The 15,277-nt window shown below is 38.1% G+C and overlaps 1 long non-coding RNA gene across 1 annotated transcript; it reads right to left on the bottom strand.

Moving 5' to 3' along the window:
• Nucleotides 1-6,652: 6,652 nt before the first annotated feature.
• Nucleotides 6,653-14,733, bottom strand: LOC118891003. The gene is made up of 3 exons (XR_005018874.1): nucleotides 14,488-14,733; nucleotides 11,539-11,545; nucleotides 6,653-6,663 (listed from the first exon to the last, which is right to left on the bottom strand). It is a non-coding gene; the product is annotated as an uncharacterized LOC118891003 (long non-coding RNA).
• Between the last annotated feature and the right edge of the window lie 544 nt (nucleotides 14,734-15,277).

Raw genomic sequence — 15,277 nt, 5'->3', positions numbered from 1 at the left:
ATTCCATCCAAAAACAACAGAATACACTTTCTTCTCAAGTGCTCTTGGAACATTCTCCAGGATAGATTAAAGGTTGATTCGTAAATTAACCCTCAGGAAAGTTAAGAATATTGAAATCATAACAAGTTTCTTTTTGGACCACAATTCAATGAGTCTAGATATCAATTACAGGAAAAAAACCTGTAAAAAATACAAACACATGGAATCTAAACAATACGCTACTAAATAACCAAGAGATAACTGAAGCAATCAAAGAGGAAATCAAAAAATACCTAGAAACAAATGACACTGAAAACACGGTGACCCAAAAACTATGGGATGCAGCAAAAGTAGATCTAAGAGGGAAGTATATAGCGATCCAATCCTACCTCAAGAAACAAGAAAAATCTCAAATAAACAACCTAACCTTATACCTAAAGCAATTAGAGAATGAAAACCAAAGCAAACCAAACAAAAATACCCAAAGTTAACAGAAGGAAAGAAATCATAAAGATCAGATCAGAAATAAATGAAAAAAAATGAAGGAAACAACAGAAAAGATCAAGAAAACTAAAAGCTGGTTGTTGAGAAGATAAGCAAAATCGACAAACCATCAGCCAGAATCATCAAGAAAGAAAAATGGGAGAATATTAAAATCAAGAGAATAAGAAATGAAAAGGACAAGTAAAAACTGACACTGCAGAAATACGAAGGATCATGAGAGACAAGTACAAGCAACTATATGCCAATAAAATGGACAACCAGGAAGAAATGGACAAATTGTAAAAAAGTACAACCTTCCAAGACTGGACCAAGAAGAAATAGAAAATATGAACAGACCAATCACAAGCACTGAAATAGAAACTGTGAATAACAATCTTCCAACAAACAAAAACCCAGGACCAGATGCCTTCACGGGTGAATTCTATGAAACATTTATAGAAGAGCTAACACCTATTCTTCTCAAACTCTTCCAACATATTGCAGAGGGAGGAACACTCCCAAACTCATTCTACGAGGCCACCATCACTCTGATACCAAAACCAGACAAAGATACTACAAAAAAAGAAAACTACAGGCCAATATCACTGATGAATATCGATGCAAAAATCCTCAACAAAACACTAGTCAACAGAATCCAACAGCACATTAGAAGGGTAATACAACATGATCAAGTGGGGTTTATCCCAGGAATGCAAGGATTCTTCAATATACACAAATAAATCAATGTGACACAACATATTAAGAAATTAAGGAATAAAAACCATATGACAATCTCAATAGAAACAGAAAAAGTTTTCAACAAAATTCAAAACCCATTTATGAAAAAAACTCTCCAAAAACTGGGCATAGAGGGAACGTACATCAACATAATAAAGGCCATATATGACAAACCCACGGCCAACATTGTTCTCAATGGTGAAAAAGTGCAACAATTTCCTCGAAGATTAGGAAAAAGACAAGGGTGTCCACTCTTGCCACTATTATTCAACATAGTTTTGGAAGTCCTAACCACGGCAATCAGAGAAGAAAAGGAAATAGAAGAAATTCAAATCGGAAAAGAAGAAGTAAAATTGTCACTGTTTGCAGATGACATGATACTATATAGAGAGAATCCTAAACATGTTACCAGAAAACTACTAGACCTAATCAATGAATTTGGTAAAGTAGAAGGATACAAAATTAATGCACAGAAATCTCCTGCATTCCTATACACTAACAAGAAAAAATCTGAAAGAGAAATTAAGGAAAAACTCTCATTTACCATTGCAACAAAAATAATAAAATGCCTAAGAGTAACCTTACCTAAGGAGGCAAAAGACCTGTATGCAGAAAACTATAAGACACTGATGAAAGAAATCAAATACGATACAGAGGGAGAGATATACCATGTTCTTGGATTGCAAGAATCAACATAGTGAAAATGACTATACTACTGAAAGCAATCTACAGATTCAATGCAATCCCTATCAAACTACCTATGGCATTTTTCACAGAACTAGAACAAAAATTTTATAATTTGTATGGAAACACAAAAGGCCCCAAATAGCCAAGGAAATCTTGAGAAAGAAAATCGGAGCTGGAGGAATGAAGCTCCCTGACTTCAGACTATGCTACAAAGCTACAGTAATGAAGACAGTATGGTACTGGCACAAAAACAGAAATATAGATCAATGGAACAGGATAGAAAGCCCAGAGATAAACCCATGATATATGGTCACCCTATCTTTGACAAAGGAGGCAAGAATACACAATGGAGGAAAGACAGTCTCTTCAATAAGTGGTGCTGGGAAAACTGAACAGCTACATGTAAAAGAGTGAAATTAGAACACTCCCTAAAACCATACACAAAAATAAACTCAAATGGATTAAAGACCTAAATGTAAGGCCAGACACTATCAAACTCTTAGAGGAAAACATAGGCAGAACATTCTATGACAAAAATCACAGCAAGATCCTTTTAGACCCCCTCTTAGAGTAATGGAAACAAAACAAAAATAAACAAATGGGACCTAATGAAACATAAAAGCTTTTGCACAGCAATGGAAACCATAGGCAAGAAGAAAAGACAACCCTTCGAATGGGAGAAAATATTTCCAAACGAAGCAACTGACAAAGGATTAATCTCCAAAATATACAAATAGCTAATGCAGCTCAATATCAAAAAAGCAAATAATTGAATCCAAAAATGGGAAGAAGACCGATATAGACATTTCTCCAAAGAAGATATACAGATGGCCAACAAACACATGAAAGGATGCTCAATATCACTAATCATTAGAGAAATGCAAATCAAAACCACAATGAGGTATCACCTCACACTAATCAGAATGGCTATTATCAAAAAATCTACAAACAGTTTGCTAAAGGATTCCTGCTTTCCCCTTACTATATTCAGATCAACACAGTTTCCAGGCTAAGCCCAAGTTGTTCGTTCTCCAAATCACTTTTCCTTGACTGAGTCCATGAGAGCAGGTCTTTTGGTCTGTTTTGTTCATTGTTCTATCTGGTTCCTAGAATATTGCCTGATACAGGTGAGATAGAGGATAAATATTTGTTAAATTTCAACATAAAAAAAATCTACAAACAATAAATGCTGGAGAGGTTGTGGAGAAAAGGGAACCCTCTTGCACTGTTGGTGGGAATGTAACTTGACACAGCCACTATGGAGAACAGTATGGAGGTTCCTGAAAAAACTAAAAAAGAGCTACCATATGATGCAGCAATCCCATTACTGGGCATATACATGGAGAAAACCATAATTCAAAAAGACAAATGCACCCAATGTTCATTTCAGCACTATTTACAGTAGCCAGGTCATGGAAGAAACCTAGATGGCCATCAACAGATGAATGGGTAAAGAAAATATGGGTGGAAATTCAAGATGGTGGAAGAGTAAGACGTGGAGATCACCTTCCTCTCCACAAATACATCAGAAATACATCTACATGTGGAACAACTCCTACAAAACACCTACTGAATGCTGGCAGAAGACCTCAGACCTCTCAAAAGGCAAGAAACTCCCCACATACCCGAGTAAGGCAAAAGAAAAAAGAAAAAACAGAGACAAAATAGTAGGGATGGGACCTGCACCAGTGGGAGGGAGATGTGAAGGAGAAAACGTTTCCACACACTAGGAAGCCTGTTCATGGGCAGAGACAGCGGGTGGCAGAGGGGGGAAACTTTGGAGACACAGAGGAGAGTGCAGCCACAATGGTGCGGAGGGCAAGCAGAGAGATTCCCGCACAGAGGATCAGTGCCAACCAGCAGTCACCAGCCCAAGAGGCTTGTCTGCTCCTCAACCAGGGCGGGCGGGGGCTGGGAGCTGAGGCTCAGGCTTCGGAGGTCGGATCCCAGGGAGACGACTGGGGTGGGCTGTGTGAACACAGCCTGAAGGGGGCTAGTGCACCACAGCTACCTGGGAGGGAGTCAGGAAAAAGTCTGGAGCTGCCGAAGAGGCAAGAAACATTTTCTTGCCTCTTTGTATCCTGGTGCACGAGGAGAGGGGATTAAGAGCACTGCTTAAAGGAGCTCCAGAGCCATGCGGGAGCTGCAGCTATCAGTGCAGACCACAGAGATGGGCATGAGATGCTAAGACTGCTGCTGCAGCCACCAAGAATCCTGTGTGCAAGCACAGGTCACTATCCACACCTCCCCTCCCGGAAGTCTGTGCAGCCCTCCACTGCCAGGGTCCCGTGATCCAGGGACAACTTCCCTGGGATAACTCATGGTGCGCCTCAGGCTGTTGCAACGTCATGCCGGCCTCTGCCACCATAGGCTCATCCTTCATTCCGTACCCCTCCCTCCCCAGGGCCTGAGTGAGCCAGTGCCCCTGAATCAGCTGCTCCTTTAAACCCATCCTGTCTGAGCAAAGAACAGGCGCCCTCAGGACACCTATACGCAGAGGCATGGCCAAATCCAAAGCTGAACCCCAGGAGCTGTGCGAACAAAGAAGAGAAAGGGAAATCTCTCCAAGCAGCCTGAGGAGCATCGGATTAATTCTCCACAATCAACTTGATGTACCCGGCATCTGTGGAATACCTGAATAGACAACGAATCAGCACAAATTGAGGTAGTAGACTTTGGGAGCAACAATATATATATATATATATATATATATATATATATATATATATATATATATATATATATATATAAAATTTTTCCCCCTTTTTCTCTTTTTGTGAGTGTGTATGTGTATGCTTCTGTGTGTGATTTTGTCTGTATAGCTTTGCTTTTACCATTTGTCCTAGGGTTCTGTGTGTCTGGTTTTTTTTGTTTGTTTTGTTTCTTTGTTTTTTTTAGTAAAGATTTTAGCACTTGTTACCATTGGTAGATTTGTTTTTTGGTTTGGTTGCTCTCTTCTTTCTTTCTCTCTTTCTTTTTTATTACTTAAAAACATTTTTTTAAATAATTTTTTTATTTTAATAATTTTATTTTATTTCACTTTATTTTATTTTATTTTATCCCTTTCTTTCTTTCTTTTTCTTTCTTTCTTTTCTTTTCTTTCTTTCTTTCTTTCTTTCTTTCTTTCTTGCTTGCTTTCTTTCTTTCTTTCTTTCTTTCTCCCTTTTATTCTGAGCAGTGTGGGTGACAGGGTCTTGGTGCTCCAGCCAGGCATCAGGGCTTTGCCTCTGAGGTGGGAAAGCCAAGTTCAGGACATTGGTCGACCAGAGACCTCCCAGCTCCACATAATATCACATGGCAAAAAGCTCCGAGAGATCTCCATCTCAACGCAAAGACCCAGCTCCACTCAACGACCAGCAAGTTACAGTGCTGGACACTCTATGCCAGACAATCAGCAAGACAGGAACACAACCCCACCCATAGCAGAGAGGCTCCGTAAAATCATAATCAGGTCACAGACATCAAAAACTCACCACTAGAAGTGGACCTGCCCACCAGAAAGACAAGATCCAGCCTCATCCACCAGAACACAGGCACTACTCCCCTCCACCAGGAAGCCTACACAACCCACTGAACCAACCGTAGCAACTGGGGGCAGAAACCAAAAACAACGGGAACTATGAACATGCAGCCTGCAAAAAGGAGACCCCAAACACAGTAACTTAGGCAAAATGAGAAGATACAGAAACACACAGCAGATGAATCAGCAAGGTAAAAACCCACCAGACCTAACAAATGAAAATGAAATAAGCAGTCTACCTGTAAAAGAATTTGGAATAATGATAGTAAAGATGATCCAAAATCTTGGAAATAGAATGGAGAAAATACAAGAAACGTTTAACAAGGACCTAGAAGAACTAAAGAGCAAACAAACAATGATGAACAGCACAATAAATGAAATTAAAAATTCTCTAGAAGATATCAATAGCAAAATAACTGAGGCAGAAGAATGGATAAGTGACCTGGAATTTAAAAGAGTGGAAATAACTACTGCAGAGAAGAATAAAGAAACAAGAATGGAAAAATTAAGGACAGTCTCAGAGACCTCTGGGGCAAGTTTAAACACACCAACATTTGAATTATATGGGTCTCAGAAGAAGAAAAGAAAAAGAAAGGGACTGAGAAAATATTTGAATAGATTGTAGTTCACATCCCTAATATGGGAAAGGAAATAGTTAATCAAGTCCAGGAGGCACAGAGAGTCCCATATAGGAAAAATCCAAGGAGAAGCATGCCATGACACATATTAATCAAACTATCAAAAATTAAATACAAAGAAAAATTATTAAAAGCAGCAAGGGAAAAACAACAAATAACACACAAGGAAATCCCCATAAGGTTAACAGCTGATCTTTCAGCAGAAACTCTGCAAGCCAGAAGGGAGTGGCAGGATATACTGAAAGTGATGAAGGAGAAAAACCTACAACCAAGATGACTCTACCCAGCAAAGATCTCATTCAGATTTGATGGAGAAATTAAAATCTTTACAGACAAGCAAAAGCTGAGAGAATCCAGTACCACCAAACCAGCTTTACATCAAATGCTAAAGGAACTTCTCTAAGAGGGAAACACAAGAGAAGGAAAAGATCTACAATAACAAACCCAAAACAATTAAGAAAATGGTAATAGGAACATACACATCGATAATTACCTTAAATGTAAATGGTTGAAATGCTCCAACCAAAAGACATAGACTGGCTGAACGGACACAAAAACAATACACATAATACATGCTGTCTACAAGAAACCCACTTCAGACCTACAGACACATACACACTGAAATTGAGGGGATGGAAAATGATATTCCATGTAAATGGAAATCAAAACAATGCTGGAGTAGCATTTCTCATATCAGAGAAAATACACTTTAAGACAAAGACTATTACAAGAGACAAAGAGGGACACTACATAATGATCATGGGATCAATCAAAAAAGAAGATATAACAACTGGAAATATTTATGCACCCAACATAGGAGCCCCTCAATACATAAGGCAAATACTAACAGCCATAAAACGGGAAATCAACAGTAACACAATCATAGTAGGGGACTTTAACACCCCAGTATCACCAATAGACAGATAATCCAAAATGAAAATAAATAAAGAAACACAAGCTTTAAATGATACATTAAAAAAGATGGAGTTAATAGATATTTATAGGATATTCCATCCAAAAACAACAGAATACACTTTCTTCTCAAGGGCTCATGGAACATTCCCCAGGATAGAACATAACTTGGGTCACAAATCAAGCCTTGGTAAATTTATGAAAATTGAACTCATATCAAGTATCTTTTCGGACCACACCACTATGAGATTAGATATCAATTACATGAACAAATTTGTAAAAAATACAAACACATGGAGGCTAAACAATACACTACTTAATAACCAGGAGATCACTGAAGAAATCAAAAAGAAAATCAAGAAATACCTAGAGACAAATCACAATGAAAACACGATGACCCAAAACCTAGGGAATGCAGCAAAAGCAGTTCTAAGAGTGAAGTTTATAGCAATAAAATCCTACCTTAAGAAACAAGAAACATCTCAAATAAGCAACCTAACCTTACACCTAAAGCAATTAGAGAAAGAAGAACAGAAAAACCCCAAAGTTAGCAGAAGAAAAGAAATCATAAAGATCAGAAAAGAAATAAATGAAAAAGAAATGAAGGAAATGATAGCAAAGATCAATAAAACTAAGAGCTGGTTCTTTGAGAAGATAAACAAAATTGATAAACCATTAGCCAGACTCATCAAGAAAAAAGGGAGAAGATTCAAATCAATAGAATTAGAAATGAAAAAGGAGAAGTAACAACTGAGACTGCAGAAATACAAAGGATCATGAGAGATTACTACAAGCAATTATATGACAATAAAATGCACAACCTGCAAGAAATGGACAAATTCTAAAAAACCACAACCTTCCGAGACTGAAACAGGAAGAAATAGAAAATATGAAGAGACCAATAACAAGCACTGAAATTGAAAATGTGAGTAAAAATTTTCCAAACAAACAAAAGCCCAGGACCAGAAGGCTTCACAAGCAAATTCTATCAAACATTTAGAGAAGAGCTACCACCTATCCTTCTCAAACTCTTCCAAAATATAGCAGAGGGTGGAACACTCCCAAACTCATTCTACAAGGTCACCATCACCCTGATACCAAAATCAGACAAGGATATCACAAAAAAAGAAAACTACAGGCCAATATCACTGATGAACATAGATGCAAAAATCCTCAACAAAATACTAGCAAACAGAATCCAACGGCACATTAAAGGATCATACACCATGATCAAGTGGGGTTTATCCCAGGAATACAAGGATTCTTCAATATACGCAAATCAATGAATGTAATACACCATGTTAACAAATTGAAGGAAAAAAAAACATATGATCTTCTCAATAGAGGAAGAGAAAGTTTGCGACAAAATTCAACACCCATTTATGATAAAGACCTTTCAGAAAGTAGGCATGGGGGAAATTACCTCAACATAATACAGGCCATATGTGACAAACCCACAGCCAACATCATCCTCAATGGTGAAAAACTGAAACCATTTCCACTAAGATCAGGAACAAGACAAGGTTGCCCACTCTCACCACTATTAATCAACATAGTTTTCGAAGTTTTAACCACAGCAATCAGAGAAGAAAAAGAAATTAAAAAATCCAAATCAGAAAAGAAGAAGTTAAGCTGTCACTCTTTGCAGGTGATCTGATATTATACATAAAGAATACTAAAGATGTTATCAGAAAACTACTAGAGCTAATCAATGAATTTGGTAAAGTTGCAGGATATAAAATTAATGCACAGAAATCTCTTGCATTCCTATACACTAATGTTGAAAAATCTGAAAGTGAAATTAAGAAAACACTCTCATTTACCATTGCAACAAAAAGAATAAAATATCTAGGAATAAACCTACCTAAGGAGACAAAAGACCTGTATGCAGAAAATTATAAGACACTGATGAAAGAAATTAAAGATGATACAAATAGATGGAGAGATATACCATGTTCTTGGATTGGAAGAATCAACTTTGTGAAAATGACTATACTACTCAAAGCAATCTACAGATTCAATGCAATCCCTATCAAACTACCACTGTCATGTTTTCACAGAACTACAACAAAAAATTTCACAGTTTGTATGGAAACACGAAAGACCCCGAATAGCCAAAGCAATCTTGAGAAAGAAAAACGGAGCTGGAGGAATCAGACTCCTGGACTTCAGACTATACTACAAAGCTACAGTAATCAAGGCAGTATGGTATTGGCACAAAAACAGAAATATAGATCAATGGAACAGGATAGATAGCCCAGAGATAAACCCATGCACATATGGTCACCTTATCTTTCATACAGGAGGCAAGAATATACAATGGAAAAAAGACAGCCTCTTCAATAAGTGGTGCTGGGAAAACTGGACAGCTACATGTAAAAGAATGAAATTAGAGCACTCCCTAACACCATACACAAAAATAAACTCAAAATGGATTAAAGAACTAAATGTAAGGCCAAACACTAAAAAACTCTTAGAGGAAAACATAGACAGAACACTCTACGACATAAATCACAGCAAGATCCTTTTTGACCCACCTCCTGAAGAAATGGAAATAAAAACAGAAATAAACAAATGGGACCTAATGAAACTTAAAAGCTTTTGCACAGCAAAGGAAACCATAAACAAGATGAAAAGACAGCCCTCAAAATGGGAGAAAATATTTGCAAATGAAGCAACTGATAAAGGATTAATCTCCCAACTTTACAAGCAGCTCATGCAGCTCAATATCAAAAAAACAAACAACCCAATCCAAAAATGGGCAGAGGACCTAAGTAGACATTTCTCCATAGAAGATATACAGATTGCCAAAAAACTCATGAAAGAATGCTCAACATCATTAATTATTAGAGAAATGCAAATCAAAACTACAATGAGATCATCTCACACCAGTCAGAATGGCCATCATCAAAAACTCTACAAACAATAAGTGCTGGAGAGCGTGTGGAGAAAAGGGAACCATCTTGCACTGTTGGTGGGAATGTAAATTGATACAGCCGCTATGGAGAACATTATGGAGGTTGCTTGAAAGTCAAAAAATAGAACTACCTTATGACCCAGCAATCCCACTACTGGGCATATACCCTGAGAAAACCATAAGTCAAAAGAGTCATGTACCTCAATGTTCATTGCAGCTCTGTTTACAATAGGCAGGACATGGAAACCACCCAAGTGTCCATCGACAGATGAATGGATAAAGAAGATGTGGCACATATATACAATAGAGTATTGCTCTGCCATTAAAAGAAACGTAATTGTTTATTGTAGTGATGTGGATGGACGTAGAGTCTGTCATACAGAATGAAGTAAGTCAGAAAGAGAAAAACAAATACTGTATGCTAACACATATATATGGAATCTAAAAACAAACAAACAAAAAAATGGTCATGAAAAACCTAGAGCCAAGACGGGAATAAAGACGCAGATCTACTAGAGAATGGACTTGAGGACATGGGGAAGGCTAAGTGTAAGCTGGGACAAAGTGAGACAGTGGCATGGACATATATACACTACCAAATATAAAATAGATTGCTAGTGGGAAGAAGCTGCATAGCACAGGGAGATCAGCTCGGTGCTTTGTGATCACCTAGAGAGGTGGGATAGGGAGGGTGGGAGGGAGGGAGACACAAGAGGGAAGAGATATGGGGATATATGTATATGTATAACTGATTCACTTTGTTATAAAGCAGAAACAAACACACCATTGCAAAGCAATTATACTGCAATAAAGATGTTTAAAATAAAATAAAATACTCCAAACCATGAAAAAAAAATATTTCATTCTGGAGATCACTTTGTAGAAGTATAAATCCTTCTCTTTTATTTAGGCTTCAAAATTCTCTTTTATGTGGATGTGCCACATTTATTTAACCAGTTCCCTGTAAAGGAAATGAAAGGAGAAATTATAAGAGCAGCTATACTTATGGCTCTAGTTACGATAGATTAGCTCATATGGCACTAATCTAATGTTCCTGCCAAAAACAGCTATAAATTTAGGTAAGATATTTAAAACTATTGTCTGAGAAGTATTGTGAAGCAAGTGATGAATTATTAATTGAGGGTCTATAATCATTGGGAAAATGGAAACACACAAGGTTAACTCCATATTATACCCCAGATTATTCCCTGTGTGGATTTTCTATATGAGAGTACAAGGGAATAGAGGCTAAGTAGAAATCACAGTCACTTTTCTAGAAACAGAAGATAAAGTGATCAAAGCCCCTGGCTGCCCAAATAGCTTGGAGTTGAGAGAGAGAATTCCAGAGAGGAAGAAATCACAGAGAAATTAATTGAAAACCATAGAGCAGAATGGTGGAGTAGAGACCTCTGAAAATCTGCTCTTTCACCGAAGTAATAAAAACACTGGCAAAAGTGGTGGGGGGGTGGTAGTGGTGGTGTGATGAATTGGGCAATTGGGATTGACATGTACACACTGATGTTTATAAAACTGATGACTAATAAGAACGTGCTGTATAAAAAAATAAAATAAAATTCAAAAATTAAAAAAAAGAATTAACAACAAATAAACAAACAAAATGATTATAGTAACCATTGAATGAGCACTTGCTATGAGCTAGGTACTATAAGTCTTTCCTCATTCAATACTCACAAACCTGTGATGTAGATTCACAACAAACAGCAGCAAAAAAAACACACTGGCAAAAAATTATCAAAATCAAAGTTTTCAGAACACTGATAATGAACTAAAGGCTTGCAATATGGTCAGAAGAACTTAGGGGCAAGACGGGAATAAAGACGCAGACCTACTAGAGAATGGGCTTGAGGATACAGGGAGGCAGAAGGGTAAGCTGGGACAAAGTGAGAGAGTGGCATGGACATATATACACTACCAAACGTAAAATAACTAGTGGGAAGCAGCTGCATAGCACAGGGAGATCTGCTTGGTGCTTTGTGACCACCTAGAGGGGTGGGATAGGGAGGGTGGGATGGAGGGAGATGCAAGAGGGAAGAGATATGGGGACATATGTATATGTATAACTGATTCACTTTGTTATAAAGCAGAAACTAACACACCATTGTAAAGCAATTATACTCCAATAAAGATGTTTAAAAAAAAGAAAAACAATTGAATGCTAGGAAGAACAGTAAATGTTTCAACAATTCCACTTGCTTAATTCCTTCCCTCACTCATCACCTTCACAGTAGCTTTAAAAAGCAAAAGCCATGGGCTTCCCTGGTTGCACAGTGGTTAAGAATCCACCTGCCAATGCAGGGGACACGGGTTCGAGCCCTGCCCAGGAAGATACCACATGCTGAGGAGCAACTAAGCCCGTGCGTCACAACTACTGAGACTGTGCTCTAGAGCTCGCATGCCACAACTACTGAGCCCATGTGCCACAACTACTGAAGCCCGCGTGCCTAATGCCCCTGCTCTGCAACAAGAGAAGCCACTGCAATGAGAATCCCACGCAATGCAATGAAGAGTAGCCCTCACTTGCCAAAACCAGAGAAAGCCCACGCACAGCAACAAAGACCCAATGCATCCAAAAATAAAAATAAATAAATTTATAAATTAGAAAAAAAGAAAAAAGAAAATCAAAAGCCACACAATGGATGTTATCTGTTAAAAAAAAAATCCAGCAGCCTAGCAGTCACTGGAAGGGGCAGAATGTGATTGGAGGAGCCTACAAGCCCTATTCCAGAGAGTTGTCACTGTTTTACCTTGTGTGGAAACTTGCTCAAAAGCTCCATAACACAGGCTTTGCTTTGTTTGACCTGAGCCCTCCTAGTGTAAATGACATTTCTCTGTTAAAAAAATAATAGAAGATATTGTTTTATATTGTAGCTGCCTGAGGTAGTGATACTGGTTGGGATAAACTAGAGGCTGACCAAAAACTTAAAAGGAAAAATTGACAAATGATATGTCCATCTCTATGGACTGTTGAAAGTCCGTGACATAACCTTGGGAATTTAGAGGGTCATGTTCATGTGTAAGGCAGGTGCATGGACAGGGTTATGCACAGTCTCATCTCAAGAAGGACCTGTGAAGGCCCTAAGCTCTTGCTCCCCCAATACAGGCAAGGACTGAAGGCTAAGGCAAAGTTGTAAACTACCTGTCAGAGCCTTGAAGATACACCCCAACCCACACACAGATCTCCTTAACAAAGACTGGGAGCCACATTGTCTCAAGGCATTTAAGGAAATCTCCATCCAACCATTATCTGGCCAATAAGCTAATCAGGAGGAGATGTCAGTGGTTGCATAAAAGAAAGGACACAGATTTTAAAGAATTTATTGAGGAAAGTCACTTAACAAACAGCAATAAAGATAAACGTTGGGGGTGGAATCTGATTTTCAGAGTTCCCTGATTACATGATTAAAATTTTTTGATTTTTAACAAAAAGTAACAAGACATACAAAGAAATAGAAAAGTATGGCTTATACACAGGAAAACATGCAGGCAATGGAAACTGACCCTGAGACTTTAAATTAGCTATGTTCAGAGAAATTTAAAAAAAATCATGCCTAAAGGACACAAGGTAACTATGAGGTGGATGTCTCCAAAAAATAGAATAAATAAATAAATTAATTAATTAATTAATATTATTTCAAAAGAAAAGAAATTCTGGATATAATAAGTGTGATCACTAAAGTGAAAAATTCACTAATTCAACAGCATACAGGTCAGTTGAGATTATCCACCTTGAGGAATAAAAAGATAAAGCTTCAGTAAGGGTAAAACAACTAGGAGACTTTCAAAATGGCAGAGGAGTAAGAGGTGGAGATCACCTTCCTCCTCACAAATACATCAAAAATACATCTACATGTGGAACAACTCCTATAGAACACCTACTGAATACAGGCAGAAGACCTCAGACTTCCCAAAAGGCAAGAAAATCCCCACATACTTGGGTAGGGCAAAAGAAAAAAGAAAAAGAAAGAGACAAAGGGATAGGGATGGGTCCTGGGTCTCTGGAGGGAGCTGTGAAGGAGGAAGTTTCCACACACTAGGAAGCCCCTTCACTGGCGGGATGGGAGTGGGGAGCTTCAGAGCCACAGAGGACAGAGAATCAACGGGGGTGCAGAAGGCAAAGCAGAGAGATTCCTGCACAGAGGATTGGTGCCAACCAGCACTCACCAGCCTGAGATGCTTGTCTGTTTACCCACTGGGGCGGGTGGGGTCTGGGAGCTGAGGCTCGGGCTTTAGGGTCAGACCCCAGGGAGAGGACTGGGGTTGGCTGCATGAAGACAGCCTGAAGGGGGCTAGTGTGCCACAGCTAGCCAAGAGGGAGTCCTGGAAAAAGGTCTGGACCTGCTGGAGAGGCAAGAGACCATTGTTTCAGGGTGCATGAGGAGAGAAGTTTCCTGTTCTGTGTGCCCACAGATGGCAGAGCACTGCCTAAGTGAGCTCCAGAGATGGGTGTGAGCCACAGTACATATCTTGAGAAAACCATAATTTGAAAGGATACATGCACCCCAATGTCCATTGCAGCACTATTTACAATAGCCAGGACATGGAAGCAACCTAAATGTCCATTGATGGAGGAACGGATAAAGAAGACACGGTACATATATACAATGGAATATTATTCAGCCATAAAAAAGAATGAAATAATGCCACTTACAGTGACATTGATGGACCTAGTTATTGTCATACTGAGTGAAGTAAGTCAGACAGAGAAAGACAAATATCATATGATATTTCTTATATGTGGAATCTAAAAAAATGGTACAAATGAACCTATTTACAAAACAGAAATTGAGTCACAGATTGTAGAAAACATACTTATGGTTATGAATGTGGGAGGTGGGAGGGATAAATTGGGAGATTGGTATTGAGATATACACACTACATTATATAAAATAGATAACTAATAAAAACCTACTCTATAGCACAGGGAACTCTACTCATTAGTCTGTAATGACCTATATGGGAATAGAATCTAATAAAGAGTGGATATATATATATGTATAACTGACTCACTTTGTTGTACAGCAGAAACTAACACTACATTGTAAATCAAGTATACGCCAATAACAAATTTTTTTTTTAAAGAAGAGCAAATTAAATCAAAGTAAGTGGAAAGAAGGAAATAACAAAGATAGGAGCAGAAAAAAATTACATAAAATGGAAAAAAAATTAGAGAAACTAAAAGTTGGTTCTTTGAAAAGATGAACAAAATGTATGAATGTTTAGTGAGAATGAAGAAGATAAAAAGACTTAAATTACTAAAATCAGGAATGGAAGAGGGGCCAGCATCACTGACCTTACAGAAATAAAAAGAATTATAAGGTGTGATACTGGAATATGGCCCAATGGAATAAAATTGAGAGTCCAGAAATAAACCCATATATATGA

This window comes from Balaenoptera musculus, chromosome 2 (assembly GCF_009873245.2).
Source record: "Balaenoptera musculus isolate JJ_BM4_2016_0621 chromosome 2, mBalMus1.pri.v3, whole genome shotgun sequence".
Taxonomy (NCBI): Eukaryota; Metazoa; Chordata; class Mammalia; order Artiodactyla; family Balaenopteridae; genus Balaenoptera; species Balaenoptera musculus.
This window is presented reverse-complemented; position numbering and strand designations above follow the sequence as displayed.